Consider the following 8,410-nt stretch of genomic DNA (forward strand, 5'->3'; position numbering starts at 1 on the left):
CCCATGGTCACCATCTGTGATTTTAGATTTGTTTTCTGGGTGGTGGCGATTTTCAAATTAAAAATGTAGTCTGTAATTCAAAGTATTTACTCAAATGATCTGGTTCTCAAGGGTGAATTGTGGCAGGTTATTCGTTTACCTGAAAATATTGTAATTAGGTTATTTCCCTATGTAAATATCATCATGTAGGCGTGTGATAAAACATACATTGTAGGTGTTATCAAACAGTTATTTCCATAAAGATATCGAGGGTTGAAATGAAGTTTTCGCATAGCTGATAACCTAGTTTTAATTTCTTTAGGGTTTGTATTAAAGAGAATGTATCTCCCTATAAAATGCCCTTAAAACATTGTAAAAATGATTAGTCTTTAGATGAAACTAATCTTAATTTCCTCTGAAGACTGTATACTTTACAGGCTTCTCATCCACACATAGCAGAACTTTCAGAAATAGAAACAAAGACCTAGGGACTTCCTTGGTGGCGGAGTGGTTAATACTCTGTGCTTCCAATGCAGGCGGCCCGGGTTTGATCCCTGCTCAGGGAACTAGATCCCACATATAAGCTTCAACTAAGAGTTTGCATGCCACAACTAAGGAGCCTGCAAGCCGCAACTAAGGAGTTGCTGCAACTAAAGACCTGGCACAACCAAATCAATCAATCAATCAATATTAGGGCTTCCCTGGTGGCACAGTGGTTAAGAATCCGCCTGCCGGTGGGTTCCCGCACGTCCGCCCGGCTTCCCCCTGACGTCAGCCTCACGGTTCTATTTAAGGCCCCTCCCGGTCCCTACTCGGAGTACCCGAGCAGCTACCGCCAATTCCGGGTCCAGCCCGCCCGACATGCACTCCCGATTCCTTTCTGTTCTAAGTCCAATATGGCAACTCCCAAGGATCAGCTGATTCAGAATCTTCTTAAGGAAGAACATGTCCCCCAGAATAAGGTTACAGTGGTTGGTGTTGGTGCTGTTGGCATGGCCTGTGCCATCAGTATCTTAATGAAGGACTTGGCAGATGAAATTGCTCTTGTTGATGTCATAGAAGACAAACTGAAGGGAGAGATGATGGATCTCCAACATGGCAGCCTTTTCCTTAGAACACCAGAAATCGTCTCTGGCAAAGACTATAATGTGACAGCAAACTCCAGGCTGGTTATTATCACAGCTGGGGCACGTCAGCAAGAGGGAGAAAGCCGTCTTAATTTGGTCCAGTGTAATGTGAACATCTTTAACTTCATCATTCCTAATATTGTAAAATACAGCCCAAACTGCAAGTTGCTTGTTGTTTCCAATCCAGTGGATACCTTGACCTCTGCGGCTTGGAAGATAAGCAGCTTTCCCAAAAACCGTGTTATTGGAAGCGGTTGCAATTTGGATTCAGCCCGGTTCCGTTACCTCATGGGGGAAAGGCTGGGGGTTCACCCATTAAGCTGTCATGCGTGGATCCCTGGGGAGCATGGAGACTCTAGTGTGCCTGTATGGAGTGGAGTGAATGTTGCTGGTGTCTCCCTGAAGAATCTGCACCCCGAATTAGGCACTGATGCAGATAAAGAACAGTGGAAGGCAGTTCACAACCAGGTGGCTGACAGTGCTTTTGAGGTGATCAGACTGAAAGGCTATTCACACATCCTGGCCCATTGGACTATCTGTGGCAGATTTGGCAGAAAGTGTAATGAAGACTCTTAGGCGGGTACGTCCGGTTTCCACCACGATTAAGGGTTTCTGTGGAATAAGAGAGGATGTCTTCCTTAGTGTCCTTGCATCTGGGGACAGAACGGAATCGCAGGTGTTGTGAAAGTGACTCTGACTCCTGAGGAACAGGTCTGTTTGAAGAAGAGTGCAGATACACTTTGGGGGATCCAGAAAGAGCTGCAGTTTTAAAGTCTAATATCATACCACTTCACTGTCTAGGCTACAACAGGATTTTAGTGGAAGGTTTTGCATATTGTCCTTTATATCTGATCTGTGACTAAAGCAGTCATGTTAAGACAGCCTAGGAAAAACATCAATTTCCTAACATTAGCAATAGGAATGGTTCATAAAACCCTGCAGCTGTATCCTGATGCTGCATGGCACTTATCTTGTGTGTTCCTAAATTGGTTCGTGTAAAATAGTTCTACTTCCTCAAGAGGTACCACTGACAATGTTGCAGATGCTGCAGTTGCCCTTCAAACCAGATGTGTATTTAACTCCGTGTTATATAACTTCTGGTTCCTTTAGCCAAGATGCCTAATCCAACTTTTTTTCTCCAATTAATCACATTCTGGATTGATTATAAATCCAGTATTGTATGTCTTGTGCATAACTGTTCTAAAGAATCTTATTTTATGTACTATATGTATCAGAATAGTATACATTGCCATGTAATGTAAAAAAGAAAAATCGACATAAATAATGCAGCCAACTATCTAAGTGTTATACCAACTAAAACAATAAATAAACCTTGAACAGTGGAAAAAAAAAAAAAAAGAATCCGCCTGCCAATGCAGGAGATACGGGTTTGATCCCTGGTCTAGGAAGATCCCACATGCCACGGAGCAGCTAAGCCCATGTGCCACAACTACTGAGCCTGCACTCTAGAGCCTGCAAGACACAACTACTGAGCCTGTGCTCTAGAGCCCGTGAGCCACAACTACTGAGCCTGTGTGCCTAGAGCCTGTGCTCCACAACAAGAGAAGCCACTGCAATGAGAAGCCTGCACATCGCAACGAAGAGTAGCCCCTGCTTGCGTCAGCTAGAGAAAGCCCGTGTGCAGCCATGAAGATGCAGTGCGGCCAAAAATAAAGTAAGGTTTAAAAATAAATAAATATTAAAAGAAACAGGGCTAAAATATGTTACAATTTCAAAATAAAAAACTTTTGAATTACAATTAAATTATTTTTAGTTATGTTTGACTTAAGTGTACTATGATATAAAGAAGTTTTGGGCTTCCCTGGTGGCGCAGTGGTTGAGAGTCCGCCTGCCGATGCAGGGGACACGGGTTCGTGCCCTGGTCCGGGAGGATCCCACATGCCGCGGAGTGGCTGGGCCTGTGAGCCGTGGCCGCTGAGTCTGCGCGTCCGGAGCCTGTGCTCCGCAACGGGAGAGGCCACAGCAGTGAGAGGCCCGCGTACCGCAAAAAAAAAAAAAAAAAAAAAAAAAAAAAAAGAAGTTTTTCTCAAAGATATTTGAAGGGAATTATTAAGTGTAGAATAGAAGTATTTTAAAGAATAATGCCTTCTCATCAAAGGAATACAACGTTTCTCTTTTTTCTTTCTCTTTTTATTGTATCTATATGAAATGCTGGATGCTAACTAAACTTACTGTCCTAATCTTTTCACAAGATACATTAAGTCAGAGAATTCTGTGGTACACCTTTACTGAATAGTGATGTATCTCAAGTATTTCTCTGTTATTCTCCGGGGGAAAGCAGGTTTTAAAAGGCAAAAAGAAGCAAAACAATTTTAAAAATTTTCTTAAAAAAGAATACTACAATGTATTGCTCTTTTTATAGCAACGGTTAGTGCCCTGAATTGTCACATGCCTTAGCTCACCAGTCTCACACCTCAGGTCTAGTCCCTGATTGTCTGGAAATGAGCCGAGCAGTTGAGTTTGGCTTCCTGAGTGAGCAAGGAATAGAAACAATGTTCTGTAGAGTTTTCAGTGTGAAAAAGCCCATTCTACCCAGAGTTTTGTTAAGTCTGTCATTCTAGTTTGTAATAGAAAGACAAGTCCAGCTCTTGTTTCCTGAATTGCTTTTATTCGTTCTAACTGCAGGAAATGTTCCAGGCTCCAGTCACCGCCCCACAGCTACCACTTGGAGACCCAAGTTTCCAGAGCTCTGAATTGCTTCAGTCTCACTAACGGGATTTTAGAGCAACCTGTTGTGGGGTGGAGTGGGGGAGCTTTTTATTTAAACCGTTCTTAAGAGGAAACGTCTTAGTTTTTGATGAAAGTGACTGCCCAGCTCCCAGCTCCCAGCCCCGCCCTCCGGCCATCCCAGCGTCTGGGCTTTCTCCTCGCCCCGCCTCTCGCACACAGCGCTCCGCCCAGGCCCCGCCCCGGAAGCTCCGCCTCTCCCCCGAATTAGTAGTTACCTGCGGAACCGCAAACGGGGGCCTAGTTTTGAAGGTCACGGTACGAGGTAAGATGCAGAGGGAAGTTGCCCATCGCTAGTGAAGATCTATGCTTCGCTGCTCCTCATACTGCAACCTACTGGCTTCGGAGTTACTATGAACCGTAAATCCCAGCATCCGGCCTCCTACCTAATAGATCCAGGCGTCGCCGTTAGAGGACGGGTATGTTTTCCTGTGGGTTTGAAATCTCTTTGAGGCTGGTCCTTGCCCTTCGCTTTACGGCCTTCAGTCCACGTAGATACGGTCTTAGCGCCGTTTTCCTGCTTCAAACTTACAGTGACCCGCCCCACCCCCAGGCCCACCCCGTAACGTCCTCTTCCGCGAGGTGGATTCGCGCCCCCAGCCTCGCCCTCTCGGCCCCTGGAGGGCAGCGCCGGCCGCCCCGCTCCCGGACAGGCCGCGTCCTCTCCCCGGTCCTGGGTTTCTGCAGAGCCCGCCCCTCTCCGGAGACCCCCTCCCTCCCTCCCCGCCCCCCTGTCCTCGCGTCTCCTCAGGCCGGTCCTTCTGCCACACAGGCCTCCCCTTCCTGCTCAGCCCTTCCCTTCACCCCGCGAAGGGGGAGGTGACCTGGGCCAGCCGTGTGACACCCAGTGTTGTTTCTTCCCGAATTCCACCGGCTGGAAAATATCTCTCTTCCGGTAGGCGGGTATGTTATTCAGTCGCCATTTCTGGAAACACGTGGGCGATGGGAAGTAAGTAGAGACGGAGCGACTGACAGAGAAGTAGGAGTAACTGAGATGTTGAAGGAACGGGGGAGAACCCATGGCACAGCCGCGTGGGAAGAGGGGCCCTGGATCACCCGTAGAAGGGAGGACAGTACAGTGGCGAGGCACTTCACGCAGAGAGTGGCCGGAGAGAACGGAGTTTGAACCTTGGCCTTCAGAGCCAAGTGGCTCTGGGAGAGCAAGAGAGGAACAACTAAGAACTAGAAGAGCAGAGGAAGAGAGAGCCGATGGGAAGTACAGCCACCTGGTGGTGCCACAGAGTGGGGCGGAAGGGACTGTGGCCGGGATGGAAACGCCGTAACCAGGGGATGAGAGAGGGGGCCGAGGTCGGGAAGAAAGATGCAGAAAGATACGGATATTTAGGACAGTCAGAAAGGTTGGGCGGAGAGAGCCACAGGAGGGGGAACAGGTCGCAGAGTGGGGCAGGACAGGCGTGAGGGAGGAGACAGAGAGGAGGGCAGGCACAGCAGGAGAGCGGAGGGGAAGAGAAAGATGGACACAGAAAGAAATAGGGAGACAGATACACCTGATGAAATGTGAAGATGTAGTAGTGCAGCTACAAGGGAGAAACAGGGTCCAGACGGGTGGTGAGTGCTTTGGATGTGGACAGTTAAGTCGTGATATAAATAATCACGATATATATTAAGTCGTGATTTCTGGCTTTAAAATCTAATAAATGTAAATTTTGTTTGTTTGACTTACATAGACAAGGATCAGAATCGAAAAACTGGCTCTAAGGTTTGTGCATTTTGTGATTATTTGAATCATAAGATGACTTCCATCTTCAGTTCCTAGTCAGCCACGGGGCAGTGACTTGACTCAGACACTTGTCCTTCACCCCCTTACAGTCCTTGTCAGGGAGTCGAGGACTGGGTAAGAAAAAACTGTCAGCACATGGTACCTCTTTAAAGGAAGAGGCCCTTCGGGTGACCTTTTCGGAATTCATTTCCACCTGATTCTGTTCAGTCAATTCAGACCTTCTCTGAAATGTGTCCCCTCTGGGCCTCAGGGAGCCCACTCGTAACATAGAGATGAGAGACTAGACCAGAAATTCTCAGTCTGAGCAACATTTAACCCCTGAATTCATTGGTGAAATTGGGTGTGTGTCTGTGTGTGACAGTTCTTTTTCTTTGCGTATATATTTATTGCAAATGTAATATCAAGCCCATGTGAGAATAGACAAAAAGAAGAAAATGGACATCATTTCTAATCCCACTCAAAAAAGATGGTATTAACCTTTTAGTATGTATCATTATAGTCTTATTTTATGGATAAAGTTTTTTTTTTTTTTTTTGCGGTACGCAGGCCTCTCACTGTTGTGTCCTCTCCCGTTGCGGAGCACAGGCTCCAGACGCGCAGGCTCAGTGGTCATGGCTCACGGGCCCAGCCGCTCCGCAGCATGTGGGATCTTCCTGGACCGGGGCACGAACCCGTGTCCCCTGCATCGGCAGGCGGACTCTCAACCACTGCGCCACCAGGGAAGCCCTGGATAAAGTTTTAATAAAAAGTATAAGTAGCACTTTTTATTTGGAGTATAGTTTCTTTACACTGCTGTACTGTCGGATTCTGATGTACAGCAAAGTGAATCAGCCATATGTATACATATCCCCTCTTTTTTGGATTTCCTTCCCATTTGGGTCACCACAGAGCATTGAGAACATACTGTATAGCCTTCCCTGTGCTATACAGTATGTTCTCATTAGTTATATATTTTATACATTGTGGTGTGTATATGTCAATCTGAATCTCCCATCATCCCTCCCCACCTCCCACCCCCACCCACCGTGTGTGGCAATTATTTTTGAAGAGAGTGTCTAGTTGTATTTAGAAATTTAAATGGGTCACAGTCATCCCAGGATGTAAAAGTAAAACCCTAGAAAGGACACAAGAACATAGGCTCAGAGTTAAAGTGACCATAGTGAGATGTATTTCTCTGCAGAAAGTTTAAATTTGAAGAGAGTTCAGTCAGTGCTGGCACTCATATCTCCGCCGGCTGTTATTTGTCTTTACGACAAAGTCCAGTCTCCTCACTGTGTCTGCACAGCCCTGTATCATGCTCAGGGCCCTGCCAGTGTCTCCAGCCTCATCTTGGGAAGTGACCGTTTCCTCATGGTTCACTCTGCCCCGGACACATTCACCTTTTTTCTGTTCCCAAACTCCAACACGTTTTCTGTTCTCAGATCTTAGTTCCTGTTCTTACGGTTGGCCTTTAAGTCACCATGGCTCAGGCCCTTTGTCCTCCACATCTTACTTCAGAGATGTGTCCCCTTCCCCTTCCTCCGACAACCTCTGTGAAATTACCCAGGTTTTATTGCCTCTATCAGTCACCCTCAACAGAAATGTACTTGTGTATTGATTATTTTTAGTCTTTCCTGCTTAACCTCCATTGAAGGACACAGGGTCACTGCAACACCTCACTCTGGGGATGTTTTCAAGGCTAGGATTATCGATTGGGTTGAGTACGCCTCAGGAAATATCAAGGTGCCAGGGCAGGTAATGAGGATGGGTCTCACACTGGTTTTGGACATTGCCACTCTAATTGATCCTTACCTTATGTGTCTGTTTAATAACTCAAGAGCAAAAAGATGTAGGGAGGCCTAAGAAGTCCTGCACAACTGGTGTCCTCAAGCAGTGGGTGATGTGTTCCCACGTTTAGTCAGCTGTGTCAGCGCTCTGCTTTAGCCCCCAGGTGTTCCAGGCTGTGCACATCAGGTGACCAGTCGCCACCTTGGACAGGAGCCTTGCCTTCCAGCAGTTCATCTGCTCAGAGTCCAGGATCGTGGTTTCACTGTGCTAAGGGTGGGCAGAAGTCTGGAGCCTAATGGGGCATGAAGGAGGCCTCCCTCAAAGAGCTAGAGTATCTTTTAATTACCTGTGAGTGGGTAGAACAGGAGTCAAGAAACTTGGGGACTGTCTGCTTTGAGTCTCCAGAAATGAACTCAAATGCCTTTGTAACTGGACTTCATGACGTTCCCAATTGTTGGTCAGTTTCCCCAGGATGGCCAACTTCTTGACCTTTATAATGAATGGCCAGTGTCCTTTGGGTGGCAGCTTGTGTGTATTCCTGTTGCAATGGCTTTGCTGAGAGGTCCTTGTGCCTTTTAGCCCTGTTTGCCCATAAGTGCGTGGAGCCTGTAGGGGTCTTCAGAAGGGATGTGGCAGCCAGTGTGGGCTTCAAGATGAGCCAAGTGAATGGTGTGGGCACCTGTCCCTTGTGGGGTCAAGGCATCTGGAGAACTGTTTGAAAGGGATGTCTTTTTTTTTTATTTTTTTGCGGCACGCGGGCCTCTCACTGTTGTGGCCTCTCCCGCTGCGGAGCACAGGCTCCGGACGCGCAGGCTCAGCAGCCATGGCTCACGGGCCCAGCCGCTCCGCGGCATGTGGGATCTTCCCGGACCAGGGCACGAACCCGTGTCCCCTGCCGCTGAACCTGTGCGTCCGGAGCCTGTGCTCCGCAACGGGAGAGGCCACAACAGTGAGAGGCCCATGTACTGCAAAAAAAAAAAAAAAAAAAAAAAAAAAGAATATTAAGTCTTCCAGTGCATGCGTACACGATATCTTTCTATTTGTGTGT

The 8,410-nt window shown here is 47.2% G+C and overlaps 1 pseudogene across 1 annotated transcript; it reads left to right on the forward strand.

Annotated features, from left to right (window-relative positions):
* Nucleotides 1–857: 857 nt before the first annotated feature.
* Nucleotides 858–1,877, forward strand: LOC307066037 (L-lactate dehydrogenase A chain-like; annotated as a pseudogene). The gene has a single exon. The product of its transcript is annotated as an L-lactate dehydrogenase A chain-like (transcript).
* The last annotated feature ends 6,533 nt before the right edge of the window (nt 1,878–8,410 follow it).

Source organism: Hyperoodon ampullatus (assembly GCF_949752795.1).
Source record: "Hyperoodon ampullatus genome assembly, chromosome: 18".
Lineage (NCBI taxonomy): Eukaryota > Metazoa > Chordata > Mammalia > Artiodactyla > Ziphiidae > Hyperoodon > Hyperoodon ampullatus.